The sequence below is a fragment of the Salvelinus fontinalis genome, chromosome 28 (genome assembly GCF_029448725.1).
Source record: "Salvelinus fontinalis isolate EN_2023a chromosome 28, ASM2944872v1, whole genome shotgun sequence".
NCBI classification, from domain to species: Eukaryota; Metazoa; Chordata; class Actinopteri; order Salmoniformes; family Salmonidae; genus Salvelinus; species Salvelinus fontinalis.
Genome location: NC_074692.1, coordinates 2211536 through 2230130, shown reverse-complemented (window position 1 = coordinate 2230130; position 18595 = coordinate 2211536). Strand labels below are relative to the sequence as shown.

The window sequence follows — 18595 nt, the reverse complement described above, 5'->3', positions numbered from 1 at the left end:
TTCTTGTTGAGATATCAAAATGCATTTTGTTGGGCATTTCATCACTGATTATAAGATCCGGTAAAGTTGTCTAATCTTTTCATGGCTGCTGAGTGGGAGTGGGAGGGCTCAGGCTGTTTCATGTGGTTTCCTCCCCCAAAAATGGGCTTCGGTGAAGGGGAAGCAGCATACCCACAGCTTAATTCTAAGCTTTTGATTCCATGCTAGTGTGTGTGTGTAAGCGCGCGTGTGTTTGAATATGTGTGCTTTATAAGAGTGTGTGTTGGGAAAAGAAAACTAGAGCCCCATCATCCTAGATAAAAAAAAAATGTGTTAGCTGCAAGCCTGTTTTTATACCCCCCCCCCCCCCCTATTTTTTTTAAACTGAAAACCAATGTGCGGAACATATTTGTCAAAGCAAAAAGCTTTTGAAGGCCCTTCTAAGCTTCTATGCTGTAAGAGTAGTACCCTACCACTGTCTTTAATCTCCGTTGTATTAAGATTTTAAAGGTCCTTCTAAGCTTCTATGCTGTAAAAGTGGTACCCAACCAGAGTCTTTACTCTCCGTTGAAGATGGTTGGATCTTTGCAGTCACCCCCAAAACATGGCAGCTGACAAGAATCTGCAGTCTGACCACAATCAGAGACTACTATGATGGCACACCAAATGTGTTTTGATGGATCACGGGAAAAGAGCAAGAATAGGCTTCTGTAGGCTACAGTCCAAGCAAGCTATGTCTTCCGATGGTGCGACTACTGTCGACATCCAAAGATTATGCATCCGATTTGAATAAACGCTTGGAGGTTAAGATGACACCAGTGGTGTGGCCTAATGGCCATACGGATATCACTTATTATTGAAATCTACATTGCCCAATGATGTGAATCACACTACTGCTCTCTCATTTGGCTATTTGTGGTTGTTGTGGATGGCTGTTCACAAATGTATAGGTGTATTTTAACCCAATAATGTTTGAATTGGAGAAGTTGAAGCTGCATTTCAATCACTGTTTTTGCGACCGGTGGGCAATAAGCGAAAAATTAGCTCTTCTAAACTCTGTGGTATTGTGCTCCATACTGTCAAAAACAAGTTTAATTTAAGAAGACCCCGAGTGGGGCTTTTATTGCTCATTCTAATTTGTGCTGATAAATTTTAAAAAGTCCATAGGCCTAATGGACACATGCGCAAACTCACACACTTTTGATAGACTTAAACAGCTGCAAATGATAGAGATTTCAAAGTGTCACCAAATCAGTTTTCACATCTAAATACCACTTTCCCCATAGTGCTCAAAGTATGCCATTCCATGAGAGCAGAATGTATTTTTCAACAGGAAGCAATCAGTCCTCAGTGAAAACAAAATCATAAACAACAGAGTAGGCTAATACATCCTTAGTTTTTGGGTTATGCTCAGGTAAAACAATTTGGCTAATCTATATTTCCATATGACTCGAAATCTGACAGACTTTGGTTTTTAATGTAAAGATATAGACTAATATTATTATTTTCTGTATTGAAGTAGAAAGCAATGGGTCAGAAGAATCCTATATAACCCATAAAGTCAAATACAACATCCATTTATGACCAGCTATGTAAACTCTAACATTGATTTATCCTGCAATATATGTTGTTCAAATGGTAATATACATTTTTGTCTTCTTCGAATGCATCTTAAGGGGAAAGTAATTTCAAAGTAACTGAAAGTAATCAGAGTAATCCAAAAAGATAACTAATAACTGTAACTGATTACATTTAGAAAGTAACCCACCCAACCCTCTGTATATATGTGTGTGTGTGTGTGTGTGTGTGTGTGTGTGTGTGTGTGTGTGTGTGTGTGTGTGTGTGTGTGTGTGTGTGTGTGTGTGTGTGTGTGTGTGTGTGTGTGTGTGTGTGTGTTTGCGTGCGTGCGTGCGTGTGTGTTGTTTTGTTGGTGGTAAAACGGGTGAGGAGGTATATGTTGCCTAAGTTATCATCACAATCACTTGACTTACTTCAATCATATGGTCTCAGACCGTATGGGTGGAACACTAATCATGGCCAAATGGAAAGGGGGTAAATTATAAATGATCCATGACCTACTCATCGCTCACAATTCACTGATTCATAGTCTTTATGCCTTTAAGATAAAGTATCAAGATTAGGTCATCGGCTTCTTCACACAAAAAAACACTGACTCCTAAATGGGTGAAAAAGCCTAAGAGACAATAAAATCAGCAGTAGAGAAATTAGCCATTTTCTCATTCAGCGTATCCCTTCTTGAATCACATAGCTTTGCAGCCCTTACCCAGCCAGTGTAATGTCTCTGAATGTGTTTTTAGAGGCCAGATGCGAACTACACAGAATGCACTATCCTCAAAAAACATATAATTCTTCTACCAGCGTAATCAACATGGAGTATGTTAAAGACCCACTAACGTCTATGATTCCATGATTCAGGAGCAATAACGACCTCTCCCTGTATCCTAGCGCAGCTTAAGACATTCAGCGTATAGAATAATCAATACTCTCTCTCAGACTGAAGCACTCTTCTGCTTGGCAGAGCCAACTGGCTTATTGTCCTTGGGTCGGGGGGGGGGACAATGTCAGCCCACACGGGGCCTCCTCTTGGTCCCAGTGGAGAAAACAAGCAGGGAGTTTCAGGAACACCCATATTCCAATGTTTCACGTGAGAGGAGCTCTGAAAAGAAACGGCTCACACATGGGTGGCTATGTGGGTCAAGGCTAACTTGTGGAGGCCAACAACTGGCAGGATCTGTTCCCCCAAACCGGTGAGACCCCCTTCGGCTCAGCTCTTCCCAGCACAGCTTTGTATAGGAAATCTGCTTCCCTTTTCCCCCATGTGTGCCTTCTATAATTCCCTCCAGACACCTTTTTGAGAGCCCAGGACAAAAAAGGAGCTAGCCGGGACGACCAATTAGCCAACCCCTATGGGGGGACGTGGCCAATGAATAGAGGGGCCTCCAAACAGTCCATGCATATAACCTCAGTTATGCCTATGAAGCCTTAACTGGTAACAGTGCAGTATAATGCTTCTAGTTTTTGAAATCAGTATACTGTACGTCTGGATACCACAGTTACACATTGTTATGAAAGTCAATACCTTCTTTGTCTCGGTATGTCTCACAAGGTAAACAGCAGTGCATGCTGGCTTTCCAGGTCAGTTGAGGTGGATTTTCTCATCAATCACCAAGTGCCACTAACAACAACAGTGCTTAACATCCCTTATCCAAATAAACAAGGCAGCATGCTGGTGACTTAACCTGCAGTTGGACAAGATGGACAAGCCACATCAACAGCTTTTATAGCCATTTGACTTCAAACCTTTTCAGAGAAAGAGAAGGTCTTAGTAGTTATTACTCTGGATTCAACCTACAACCATATTTGCTGTGTTGCCACATCCATCCTACTGGTATTGTACATTTTAGACATCCTTTAATTACAATGCAGCAACTTCATTTGTAGATTTTCCAAACAGTCCTCCTACAACATCCAAAATAGCTAATCTACTCTCCATCATACTCCAGAGAATTGCTTAAATACACCTGGATATCCACTACAGCAATACCGACAGCACCACAGGCATATCTTTTCATTTATGGTACATCTATCTTGAATAAATTGCTTCTACACAGGCATATGCAGAGACACCCAGAGTCACATACAAACTGACCCCAGGACTAACCTCGACTCCTTCCCCCAGTTCTTTCACCTCAGGCCATATAATTCAGACTGACCATTGAGTGTCTGGAATGTAGGCCAAATCTGGACATGAGGTCTCCCCACCAGAGCTGGCTTCCCACTGTGGAACTGTCGCCGGTACTAACTCACGCCAATAACATCATCCCAAACTATACCACACTCTAGGCCTGTGTGCACCAATCTGAGGAAAATAAACATCGGCAAAAGTCATGACAAAAACATTCTCCTCTCCCTTTTAAATCTCAGAGAAGAAAAAATAAATTGGTGAAAAAGAATTATCTTCACGGTGAGTGACGCACATACGGTTTTGTTATTCATAATCAACCGTGCTCAGGCAGGCTATTTAATGCACCACTGGTCAGTCAGTGAGAATTTTATCCTTCTTTTAGTCGGCAAAATTCAACATGATCTTCTCATGTGGAGGTTAGCGAGTTCTTGAGTGAAAAAGTTGACAGGGCTATGTGAAGTTAAGGGCAGGGGTGAAAGTAAGGTGGTACGGTCCGGTACGGCGTCCCGGCAAAATAAATAGTGGGGGTATGCCGGTAAAACGTGAGCCTATCATAATTAATACAACATGCCCAATAAACTATAGGCTATTAGACCGTTATTTAACATTTCTGTATGTCAGCCACATGAAACATTTGCGAATTGACTGGAAACCGAGTGGTATACTCTCCAGATTGCATTGTGGTTTGAGAAAAACACTTACATTTTGTCAAGGCAGAGATGAGTGGCCGAGATGCTCACGGACAAGGCGGAGATGACAAGACCGAGATCGAGGCACAAGTGGACAACAGTGCATGCATCAACTCAGGCTACAAGTGTAAGCCTAATGACAATCACATTGTCATTACAATACACGTTGGTGTTTGTTAACAGTTGTCTCTTTCCTTTCATCAAAATGCGGGTGCACAGTGCACTGTTGTGGTTTGGATGGTGAAATGATTTTGTGAGTGGACGGGTAGCCTACAGGAGCGCCTTTGTTAAGTGATTGTTTGACAATCAGATGAAAACATCATGACTGGTTGTGTTTATGCCACATTAAAAGGCGTAGGCGGCACGTTCATAAGGCTAGGGGAAGCTAAGCTTTCCCTAAAGTAATTTGAACTAAATTGCCAAAATGATATATCCTAATTAGCTTACTCCCGTCTATACATAAATAAATACAATTATTCAAAATAGGCTACTACATCAGAAAGCATGATTTGGCCACAGAGGATCATTAGCTTCTTAAAAAGAAAGCTGTGGATTGTTTTAAAATCGCATAGCCTACTGTCGGAAGTGCCCGCAATTTGGGCAGCGCGCGCTGCAAATACCAGATAGATGATTGTTGAGTTGCGACTGTCAGTGAAAAGCAGAGAGACCCAGCCAGGCATATCGCAATATTTAAAAATACAATTGGGCAAAAACTGTTTGGTAAGCAAATGGCTATTGCTTTAAAGAGATAACAATGAAAAGACTCCAATCTTAATTGAGCAAACAGTAGCCTATCTTATTGGCACCAGCGGAGAACATTGGCCATATCCCGATGAGTGTGCATATGCAGACATTATTATTGGGTCAGTGCCACTTTTGTTTGTTTTTGGATAATAATTTCCTCCTCCAGACGATAGACGTCGTATTTTGTTTGTGTGTCCCCTTTTCGAAGACCAATTATATGGACAACATCGTTTTATTGATCTGCTTGTCAGTGTCGGCAGAGTAGGCTACCGTGTACGTTTTGTAGTATAAAAATAAATGTGTGCGCAAACTTGGGTATCCAGTACCGGTAAGAAATTAAATCTACTTTCACCCCTGGTTAAGGGTGTAATTTAAAAGTTTTTCCCATGATGCACTTTGATATTGACCTGTAATATGAAGGTGAAACCACCACTTTGTCGATCCCCACAGTCAGAGCATGGGAAGTTCAGGGTGCCTTATAAACGAAGTACGAGATCTTAAGCAAAACAAATGTGTAACAAACAGTTTTGTACGAATTGGATTCATAACATATTAATCAAATTGGCCCAAAAATTTACATTTGCAGGACGTAACATATCATACGAAATGGATGACATAGTTCACAATTGAATGACGTAGTACACAAAAAACGGGGACCAGTTTTGGTTCGTGAGCACCAATTCCAAAACTACTGGTTGAAATTAAACAAAAGTTCCAGAGCATCACTTTAAAATAGCTACAGAGATTGGGTGCCACTAAGCCAAATAAAGGAAAAGCTTTCTATTCAGCAAGGTCTGGGAAGGTCTCGCTGGTCGCCAGCTTTGATTACAGGCCACCTCCAGGTTGAAACAGATGGAAAGAGGACTGCCAGCCTTCCTGTGGCCTTGCACCTCGCCTTTTAACTTGGTCTCTGCAGCCAAGATAGCTTTAATCTGGCATAGACATACAACGACAATAACCACATCCACTTAGGACTTGGTGTCATAAACAAAACCTACCGGGGTCGATCAGTGTTCTTGGTTCCAGGAAAATATGACTTAATAACAATGATTCGAAAATCTCACATAAACAGTTGATGTCTCACTGGATGAAGCACACAGACAAACATTTGTAACTGGCAACAAAAAAAACGAATTCAGACCCCGTCATTGTAATGGCTACTGTATACAGTAAATAGGAAATCAACAGAAATGTCCTTATAATGATGATAGTTCTTGACAATGTCCTCATTAAAAGAGGGAAGTTCAGTGCATCCGTCTATTGTTCTGTGTTTACCAATAAAACAATGGGTTTTAGACGAACTAGAAATGCCAGTGAAGCGTGTTGGCTGTGTTATAAGGAAGGCTCCTCTTCCTTTCACCTTTCTACCCTTCAATCTCTATGGAGGGCCAATTAAGCCACCTAAACAGTACATTAAGGAGCATACAATGAATGACTACTTTCATTAAAACAACTCCATTTGAAAAGTTCAGAAATTATTACCATATGAAAACTGTGGAATAATTTATAACCTTGACAGATCTCCACTGGGACAAGACTGTCTCTACTCAAGCACTGTTATTTGAAGTGTACAATGAGCGCTTGTGTGCCCTGGTGCTGTATGCACAGGATGCAAGCACCGTTGCTTCACAGGGGGCACACACACACACACACACACACACACACACACACACACACACACACACACTCACACACACAATGAACTACCTACCATACTGTGCACTGGGAGGCTAGGGCAAAATCATGGAGATCTCTTTACGTAACGATGCCATTCCTTATCCACACTTGAGAATGTAAAGGTGAATGTAATATCACCACCTTGTTCTGATTCTCTATCATATCAGTCCTCTGACACAATAATCCACCACATCCAACAGCATCCATATCGTGAACACAGGAAATATCATGTTGTTGACCCTATACACAACATGGGCCTATTTGTCTTATCTATTCATTTGATCTGTTTTGGGGAGGGGGAAGTTTGGTGAATAGGTTATTATGATCAACTTCTAGTTTACATTCTCACCTATGGGGTGGGTGGAAACATAATCTGAAATGGAGAACTTTAATCAGTTGTAGTTCCATTGACAGAATACATGTTCATCATATCACATGTAGGATACACCATTTCATATACCGCATACATGTGATAGTCAAACATGGCACCGATTGAGGGGTTCTAGCAGACATCTGACCCCAACAATACCAAGGAAACCTAATCAGTCTGTCTTCCACGGGGATCAGCCACTCATCTGACCACTAGGATATCTGACCCACGGTACATTTCCAACAGATACTTTATAAGCCATGCCCTGCCCATTAGATACCAGAGTGGCTAACATACCCAGACCATGCCATAACCCACCCAAAGGGCACTTACGCAAAACAGCAACAACAACTGTTTTATAGCTGGGTTTGTCATCTTGAGTTTCAACCGACACAATGCCATAAAAGGCTTATGTTATCATTAGCATTCTCTGGTATCTAGTCAAACGTCAGGGCCCAACTCTAGAGACTGGGGATGGGGTTCTGTTATCCAATACGAAGACACACGTACAGTATATCTATTCCCCGGGCAGTTTGCGATTGTTTTCAAGTAAAATGTAAGTCCACCTTAATTATTCTATGTTAGGCCCTTTTTTCTCTACTCATGCCTTCTGAATTATAACCTCCTCTTGGGCCGATTTCGATCTTTATTGGCAACTAGGGCAAGGCCGTTCTTATGACCAACCCACATGACGATGACAAAACACATTGGCCCATTTGAACAACACGAGTTCTTTGTCAAAGCTTTTTGCTCTGGGGGAGAGGAGGCAGTCGTTTGAGAGTACAGGACAAACAGGAGTACTAATGCTCTCATTGATTAGTATCTCTGCGTCCGCGCAATAACCTCCAAGATGTAATACAATGCGTCCAGCTGAATAAATAATCATTACTAATGGCTATAAAAAGCACCCAAGATTCTGCTAACATTCTATTGGCTAAAGTCAATATTCCTCCAACCGCAACCTCTCTTCAATTTCAATATGGTGGCGTGAAGAATTAGGAACTAAAACTGTATGGGGAATTGTACGGTGGGGAAAGAATAGAGCCACGCTCCATTCATACTTCCATTCAGGAAATATTTTAGAGTGATGCAGCTGTAGTATTTACTCTATCAATTAGTCCAGCATTATAGCCGTGGAAATTACCGTGATGCAGTAATAACTGTCGACATTGCCTTAAGGGAAAGCAATGAGCACGTTGGATAGAAAAGTCACGCCTTATTACTACACTCATGGTGGAGCTGAGAACTATGGGGTCCTTGGGTAATTACTCTGTTACTCTGGAACAATCACAGCCATCCCTAAGAGATACTGTAGTTGGCACTACCACGAGTCCTGATTTTCCTGAGGTAGTCCTTGAGGTAGTTGTTAAGCAGATGATTTCTAGAAAAATCTGTTGAAATCAGTAACTCAATTGATCTCCGCTTTCATGGAATGACATGAAGTGACTCTTACACCAATCATTGGCTAATTACTTCTATAGTCATTCTTGCACAAACAATATTTTGAAACTGAAACCCTGATTCAACAACATAACCTTTTCTACAGCGTCCATTATCTTTGACCATTCATTTGCCAGTGACTCAACCACAGTCAGGAGCAGCCAGCCTGTATAACACAAGGCCACATTAAGCCATTCACCTGTTAGTGTGAGAATTGAGTGATTACACAACGGCGCCACCATTTAACAGCAATGACCCATCTTATCTACCGAGGCCACATTACATGGTGTTTGCTTTAGATAGTGTCTACATACACCATCATGCAGGGGAATTTAGTTAGCTGGCTAGCTCGCCCTGGGACATAGGCCCAGTATGGACGCAGGCAGGCAGGCTGCACCTCAATGGGCCTACAGAGGGAAAGAAATCCACACAGCATCACCCTGAGAGGATTGGAGATCAAAGTCAGGTAGAAAGAAATACTGTTCCAGAAACAACAGCACCAGAGGATCCTTCTCTTATGTAGGTCAGATGATGAACAGGAGCTGTGCTGAGCTGCCTGTAGATTGTCTCATTCCTTCCTCTGGTTACCTTGCATTAGCTCACGTGCACTAACCGACTGACAGGGGAGCCAACCGAAACGTAAGAGGGGGTGACTAATGAATTACTGATGGTAATTTTTCATAATTAACTACCTACTTAAAATGGACAGTCGTTGAGGAACCTGTTTGAACTCATAAAATGGCATGCGGAACAAAACAAATGGGAGAATGCTCTAAAAGATTCTCAGACTGTTTGTGAAGCATGAGTCCTGGAGGCAGAACTGAGTGATTTATCCTTAGGCCAACTGCAATGTCAAAATTGGCTATATTGTAAAAATTCATGACAATAAAAATGTGCTTTATGGTCTTTATTTAAAGTTAGGGTTAGGCATTAGGGTTAGCAGTGTGGTTAAGGTTAGGGTTCAGGTTAGGTTCAAATCAGATTTTATGACTTTGTGGCTGTGCCAGCTAGTGACCAGTCTGCAGAGCTGCCTCCGGAACAAGATTCACGAAAGACCTGCATTTGTGAAGTCAAACCATATTCTCAGCGACTGTTACACCTAAGGATAGGGCCATGCATCTTAATACGTTCTCCAAACGCAATTAAATAAGCAAGCGCTCAATGATCTTAGCAGCATAATCAATAAAGAGCCGAGTTGATGGTTGGACACAGGATGTAAACAAGTGACGTTGATCTAAATACTACCATTTAAACACATCAAATGGCTAGTGCATCCAGCGCGTTCACATTCATCTGAAATGCATAGTACAAGTATGGTAGTCGTCAACAGTGTTGGGAATACTGTTTGTGCATTTCTCAATAAAATGTAGAGCTCAATCACAACAACATGCCTCATAATAACAGCATATTCCTCCGCCTGCACACACTAACCTTGTGCTGCATGCTTAATAAGATGAGGATTTAGATAATGAACACATCACTATGCATGGAACAATGCAGCATCCGCTGCCATACATTTAATCAGGGTTGAGTGAAATGTGAGCAAGGGGGACATTGTGTGGCCTCTATGAGAGTGAGGATAAGTGTTCCCAGCCCACCGGTCCACCTGAGCTGATGGATAGGCAGGAGTGCTGAAACACTGGGGGCCTTGTGGTCGTGTGCGTCTCCTACCAGACACACGACCACGCCACTAGACTGCAATTTGTTCATTAGGTATGTCATAAATGTACACACAGAGGTATTATTGTTCACTTTCTTGTCCTGATTGGATTCAGAAATGGAAAAAGACTCTCAGGGTTTTTATTTGTAGCCAGCAACTGTGACTGAGCCTTCTTTCTTGTATGTCTGTAGTAACATCCTTTACTTAGAGCTAATGAAAAATCTATGTCAATTTGATTTATCTTTAAATAAACTAACATGTAAAAGCCATCAATTGATGAGATTGCTTTCATATAGGTAAAATAAGTCATGTGGAAATGCTGAACCTCATAAAGCACTATTGCACATAATCTGTCATAGTCTGAAAGGTTACATGACTTGGGAGGGCATTACAAATGACATTTGCTCTATTAAATAACACTTACTAACCACGGGTGTACTTTGATAAAAGCTTTCGAGATAGACCTTGCCTCAGAGCAGCATCCCTCACATAGCACTTTACACAGTGCATTTCTCCACATAAATAACAGACTGACAATAATCCACAAGCCCTGCCCTCTCGCCAGTCACCTGCACCTAAAAAAATGATGTCACTGAGTCTCCAATCATATCACTTTAAAGCCATAAAATGTCTGCATGGGTAAATTGAGCAAACAGGCCAATTCTCCATTGTAAACCCATGGTAAGATTCCCTCCAGAAAGGTCACCCAGATGAGAGAATTGTAGTGTCTAAATCACCCAGGCTTGGATTACATCCCAATGGCACTAACAATTACAAGGTTCTTTCTTCTTAATGTGGCCCACATGAAAGGCCAAGAAGAAAGTCCCCATGATTAGAGGGCTCTGCCCACTAAGCTCCCCTGAAAATACCACAGGCAAAGTTGAATATGATACAGCAACAATATGGCGACGTTAAACCATTACAAGAGTAAACAGAGATGACAGACTCATTTGGGAGGTACAACACGGCCAAGAAAGACCCTCTTAGAGGAAGGAAAAACAAATGCTCAACACACTGGTAGCCTCAACATAGGTAGCCTGACATCTTTCTTGGTGGTGAGTGATGCCATCTTCTACAAATTCTCTACGGTTTTGTCTTCTTAAACCAGACAACAAAAGGGATCTCTCCAAACACATTCTGTGTAATAATGGAGGCCAATTCGATCTCTTGAGATCACCCATTGCACACCCAGGAGGACAATAAGACCCATATTGTCTCCAGTAAACATACAGTAGCGTCAGCCTCTTCAGTGAAAGACACATGATTCCAGGGATGAGGCCTACTGTGAAAGCCTCCTTACATTTTCTTCCTCCTTCTATAGAGGGAGGGCACCGCTGTGAGATGAAAGTGGAAACCATTTTGCCTTTTCAAGCAGACACCCATGGAGAGTGCTGATCCGAGTGCTGCCCTGCAATCTCTCCTGGCCTTCTCTGGGCACCCCAACGCTGTATCAGGCCCTGAAACTATGGCAACGGAATAAGAGAGCAGCCTCAATGATTAATAGATGAGAAATGCAGTGCCAATCGCGATGGGCCTAGGGAGGGGGATAGATGCACGCTCCTCTCTGTGATACACTGCCACACACCGAGGCACAGAAGGTGGAAGGAGGGCCAGCAAAGCACGCAACAAGCACCCCCCCCCCCCCCCCCCAACACAGTGTCATGGAACTCTCCCAGGACAAGCTGCTGTAGAGCATCCATGTAGTCCTATGCAAGCATCGATGCATACCTCATGAGCACCCAATGAGCTAAACACAACCGGAAGCCACAGTTGATCATAATGAGTGTTCACAGCGAGCGCCATTTGTGACTCATGGTCACTCACCTGTATAAGTACAGTACACATTTAACTATTTACAGTTTAAGTCGGAAGTTAACATACACTTAGATTTGAGTCATTAAAAGTTGTTTTTCCAACCACAACACACATTTCTTGTTAACAATCTATAGTTTTGGCAAGTCAGTTAGGAAATCTACTTTGTGCATGACACAAGTAATTTTTCCAACAATTGTTTACAGACAGATTATTTCACTTATAATTCACTGTATCACAATTCCAGTGGGGCAGAAGTTCACATACACTAAGTTGACTGTGCCTTTAAACAGCTTGTAAAATTCCAGAAAATTATGTCATGGCTTTAGAAGCTTCTGATAGGCTAATTGACATCCTCTGAGTCAATTGGAGGTGTACCTGTGAATGTATTTCAAGGCCTACCTTCAAACTCAGTGCCTCTTTGCTTGACATCATGGGAAAATCAAAAGAAATCAGCCAAGACCTCAGAAAAAAATGTGTAGACAGCCACAAGTCTGGTTCATCCTTGGGAGCAATTTCCAAATGTCTGAAGGTACCACGTTATTCTGTACAAACAATAGTACGCAAGTATAAACACCATGGGAACACGCAGCCATCATACCGCTCAGGAAGGAGACGCTTTCTGTCTCCTAGAGATGAACGTACTTTGGTGCGAAAAGTGCAAATCAGTCCCAGAACAACAGCAAAGGACGTTATGAAGATGCTGGAGGAAACAGGTACAAACGTATCTATATCCACAGTAAAACGAGTCCTATATCGACATAACCTGAAAGGCTGCTCAAGGAAGAAACCACTGCTCCAAAACCGCCATAAAAAAGCCAGACACAGTTTGCAACTGCACATGGGGACAAAGATCATACTTTTTGGGGAAATGTCCTCTGGTCTGATGAAACAATAGAACTGTTTGGCCATAATGACCATCGTTATGTTTGGAGGAAGAAGGGGGAGGCTTGCAAGCCGAAGAACACCATCCCAACCATGAAGCACAGGGGTGGTAGCATCATGTTGTGGGGGTGCTTTGCTGCAGGAGGGACTGGTGCACTTCACAAAATAGATGTCATCTGAGGAAGGGAAATTATGTGTGGATATATTGAAGCAACATCTCAAGACATCAGTCAGGAAGTTAAAGCTTGGTCACAAATGGGTTTTCCAAATGGACAATGACCCCAAGCATACTTCCAAAGTTGTGGCAAAATGGCTTAAGGACAACAAAGTCAATTGGAGTGGCCATCACAAAGCCCTGACCTCAATCCCATAGAAAATTTGTGGGCAGAACTGAAAAAGCGTGTGTGAGCAAGGAGGCCTACAAACCTGCCTCAGTTACACCAGCTCTGTGAAGAGGAATGGGCCAAAATTCACCCAACTTATTGTGGAAAGATTGTAGAAGGCTACCCGAAACGTTTGACCCAAGTTGAACAATTTAAAGACAATGCTACCAAATACTAATTGAGTGTATGTAAACTTCTGACCCACTGGGGCTGTGATGAAAGAAATAAAAGCTGAAATAAATCATTTTCTCTACTATTATTCTGACATTTCACAATCCAAAAATAAAGTGGTGATCCTAACTGACCAAAGACAGGGAATTTTTTACAATGATTAAATGTCAGGAATTGTGAAAAACTGAGTTTAAATGTATTTGGTAAGGTGTATGTTAACTTCCGACTTCAACTGTACATACTATAAAACGGTGTTGTCTGGCATCAGATTAGGTGCCTTATCAACACTTGTCTATCTGCGAACACATATCCCAGAGAAGTGGATCATCTCTGATAACTTCTATGAAACACAGGCAGGTCGGCTACATCAACTCTCCTCCTAGGATTGCCAATCACAATTTAATTGTGTTCATTTCTATAAACAAAGTATAGTTTAAGAGCAACGGTGAGCATGTCAAAAGACACTCTACCAATTCAGCCATTGGCTTAAGAGGTTCTGTCAAAAATCAGCTCCATATTGTACATCCTTGGCTATTCTGACACTAAAAAGGACCTCCATTATGTTAATTTAACAAGTCTAAGGGGAAGGGAATTTTACAAGGCCTATTAATTCAAGAAAAAGAAGCAGTGCAATAAGGGGGGGGGGGGGGGGGTAATGCCAGGTGAGAAACAGACGCTACAGTAAGTTACAATTGAACAAAGTATTACACTTGAAATTAGTTATACAGAACAGGATGAACCATATCCCACAACCAAATACAAAATGTGCTTTGGATTTCACTGAACATATTATTGTCAGAGCAATGGTCAAGTGTTTGATACTATGGGATGGCTTCTGCTATTTCACCTTTGAGTGGAGCTTTCCCACTAAATATGATGCCAATGTCATGTTATTTGCAATATGGGGAATTATGTGTGGAGTAAAAAAAAAAAACTTTCTCTGAATGTCATGCAGCTTCTGAACACCAGCATGCTATTTGTTTCATCTGAGCTTGACACCATTCTATTGTGGGGGTGGATGGAGGATGCAAGGTGTTCAACATTTTATATCAGTAGGAGGCACACACAGAGAGCTGCTCATGGAAATAGACACACAAAAAAAAATGCATTTTCCATTTGGCAAGAAGGTGAAAGTTGCTACAGTGAAAGACGGTTCATGTCACATTGAAACTTAGCCTATATCCTGCCACTGGGCCCCAGAGTGGCACAGTGATCTAAGGCGCTGCATCTCAGTGCAAGAGGTGTCACTACGGTCCCTGGTTTGAATCCAGACTGAATCACGTCCGGCTGTCATTGTGCGCTGCCCTATGGCCCAGCGTCTTCCGGGATAGGCCGTCATTGTAAATAAGATTTTGTTCTTAACTGACTTGCCTAGTTAAATATGGGCTACATGAGATATAATTTCCCCAAAGGATTATGGTATTAAAATGTATTTTATTTTGCTATCTGTGGACTACTATGGTAGCCCGTCAAAAATGCGATGAAAGCTGAATTTTAAATGATTCAAGTATAAAGAGAACTGCAATAAAAATAATAAATCAATAAAGGTTTAATCATAAATAAATCACATGTTGATGAGTGTGAGGAATTTAATGATGCTCTCATACACGAATTGTTTAAACAACAAAATATACACTGGATGCACATTAATAAAACATACATTCATAAAAGATGCAGAAATACACAAATCTATTGGACCTACAGTATTGTCGCTAAATTAGAACACAATGATTAACAAGGCCTCGCTTTGGGTAATTGAGTTCAATTCATTACACATCGGCATGCCATTGATCAATTATTCAAGACCAAGCAAGTCTATCTATCCTTGAATGACAAATGTAAATACCAACCTACACCCCTGCACAGCGGATCCAAGCACACAAGTGTGACAAATCCACATCAGTCACACACAATGCCAACCTCATTGCTATTGTTGGGAAGCTGCAGATCAAATGTTTCACAGAGCATAGCTCCGAATAGAGGCACCACAATGCATGCTGGTGTTTTGGTTTTCTCCTCTTGTCTGCTTGAAGAGAAAAACAATGCTTTCTCCAAAGGTAGTCAGTCACCCAGTGGCGGACACACATGTACACATACATCAATGGCAGGATGATCTGCTTTCAGAGTATGTCTTGTGAACAATGTATCGTGGCAGGTGTTTCAAAATGGCTCCAGGACTATTGCCCATCACTGTAAGAATATTGTAGTGTATATCTCACAGAGATACCTATAGTACATATCCTCTACAGTATCTCATCTCAACTTTACTGTTACACCATATATCCATGCAGTAGTGCCGAGAATGGGAATGCATCAAATATTTTTTCCAATGATTTCATGAAATAATGGATCACAGACTATTCTTTTTCCTATCAATGTTTTTACAAGACCATCCCATCTTATAAATAATTCCCCCAAAATATCACATATTACTGTTGCAATAACAGACGACGTGAATAAATATATTTTGCTCACAGCCATTTAGCACTATTCCTAATTTTGTTGTTATAAACACACAGGAAATGGGAGGTTTCAACATATTGAGAAACATCCCTTATCCTTAACTAGATTCCCATTGTAAATACAACAACCCCAGACATATTCAAACTGGCTGAGAGAGCTGAGGTGTTAGCAGCCCTGCGTGTTGCATGGGGCCTCCCTGCCCACCTAATAAAAAATAAGGGGTAAACTCAGCATCCAGTATATATGGCTGCTCACACCAGCTGTATCTCTTTCTAAAGGAAATACATTACATACATGTAACACATATTTGATGCCCAATGGAGGAACTACAACAGTGACCATCCCTGAAATGGCCCTTAAAGCCTGTAGTCACTAAACACACCCTGTGTGGACAACGCTTCGCTCCTAATCTCTATCTCTCTGTGTGTGTGTGGGTGCGTGTGAGAGAGAGAGAGAGCGAGAGAGAGAGAGAGAGAGAGAGAGAGAGAGAGAGAGAGAGAGAGAGAGAGAGAGACGGAGAAAGGCAGAGAGAGACGGAGAAAGGCAGAGAGAGACGGAGAAAGGCAGAGAGAGACGGAGAAAGGAAGAGAGAGACGGAGAAAGGCAGAGAGAGACGGAGAAAGGCAGAGAGAGACGGAGAAACAAGTGGTGTAACTGAAACCATCTACAGTACATCAGTAGAAGAAATGTCAGTCTGAAATCAGTTGGACCCAATTGTGGTTAAATAAAAGTGAAAATACATTTATGAAATAGCTACTCTATATTTAATTCCACATCAATAAATAATGTATGATGTGTTGAAGAATGATAAAGGCCAATACATTGAAACCTGCTGCGATAAAATACCTTGTTTTCCACTGGAAAAGAAACAGGTGATATTCGTTTAGCCAACACTGACAATCCAAATGCGCGTCTGTCTTCTCACACATGACAATTGTATCTCATTGCGCAGCCATGGAGGGCCCAACAACGAAGGAGAGCTCAGATGATTTAAGTAGACTATAATGTTGAGTCCTGCTAGCCTAAGTTCACAGCACAGTAAAAGCAAGGGAGAGTTTGTCTCCATGAATGACAGGCGTTGAAATTATAAACGATTTCACAACCTGGGGAAAATTGTCGGAGAGTTGTCTATAATAATCTATCATTTCTGAAGGTTTACAAGCACGTCGAAATTCTTTACAATTATATTGAATGGACCCGTGACAGCTTGCATAATAGGCTACGTGTAAATGCTTATTTACGCACAAACATTCTATATTTAAATTGCCAAAATACCTATTATCTTTACGAGATAATCCTACGCTTTCCCAATGAATGGTTATTGATTAACTGCAACAGACAGATATTCCATAAAGTTACTGAAGTGACGTAGACTACCTTCTTATACGCGCGTTGTGCGCTTGTAATAGCCTACAGTGATTTGGAAAACATTAGGCTATAGTTTATAGGCTCTACGGAAATAAGCTACTATTGTGCACATACAAGGTTAAAAATCAAAATACAATACCTTCAGCTCATGAATGGATATGCCTTGGGGTAAATGTGTTGCTCTTCCTTTAATCCATTTAAACGAATGCTCGAAAGGCAGTTCAGACAGTGCTCATTTCGAGAGAGAGAAAAAACTATGCGAACGCTACTTTTCTAAACCTCTTGGTGCTTTTTTGTTACATGCCGCTCTTGTAGGCTACGCACCTCTTCAAATCGGAATATCCATCGGAAATACACTTGAAACCCAGCGGTTTTAAAAACTCATTTGAGAAAACTGAGCAGGACCAACCTGGCGTTCAAGAATGAACAATGGAGCGTTCCGAACCATTCGTGGCAACCGAACTCAGTCCCCCTAACAAAAGCTGCTGGTCATCCTATTTGGAGATGAAGCCTTCTTACTAGTGCACAGCGATCCCAGCTGTCACCCGCTACACACAAGGAGGAGCTATAAAGCCCTAGACCGGAGCGTGCTGGTGGAATAGGATCTTTTGTTTCATGGGTGCCTCTTATGACGACTGTATTTTTAGATGTACACTGTTATTCCATGAAAAGACATTGACATAATGCAAAAATCGAATCATTATAGCCTAAATGACAAAATATAATAATTATGTACAGACTATTATTCGTTTAAGAGAAATAACAACGATGTATTACATTTATATAGGCAATGGAAACGTGAAGCACAAGCCTATCTGGCTTGCACGGAAACTGTCAGAAACAATATTGTTGTGACAATGATGATGCCCACAGTTACGCATTGTACCCCCCTTGCTTTGCGAGTTCGGTGCCGGGCCAATGCGAAACGGAATGCAACCATGTTCAAAGCCTCTCTTGTCTTTATCTAGTCCGGTGGTCCGGTCCTCTCCTGGCACTGCACAGGGTTTACATGCTGTTATTTCATACAGCAAACACTCCCAATCTGAGCATGAGCCATTATGAATCCTTGGCCTTCTAGAGTGTAAGCACCTTGTAACAGATGGCAAGCCTGATTTCAATGCGTCTTGCCTCAATCTAGAGATTAACATGTTTTTGTTTTTCGTGTAGTAGACATAAAAACAAAAGTAGCTGCAACTTCAGAGGGATTTGCTGTTATTCTGATAATTGTATTTACGTATTTTTATTGAA

General features: G+C 41.5%; 1 protein-coding gene across 6 annotated transcripts in view; it reads right to left on the bottom strand.

Moving 5' to 3' along the window:
* LOC129825949 (semaphorin-6A-like) overlaps positions 1-17952 on the bottom strand; it is a 98308-nt gene extending 80356 nt beyond the window's left edge. The window contains exon 1 of one of the 6 annotated variants that reach the window (XM_055886105.1): positions 17487-17952. The gene's annotated coding sequence lies outside the window, so the exon portion shown is untranslated. The remainder of the gene's footprint in view (positions 1-17486) is intronic. The other 5 variants (XM_055886106.1, XM_055886104.1, XM_055886107.1 and 2 more) reach the window with 5 other exon arrangements.
* Positions 17953-18595: the final 643 nt, after the last annotated feature.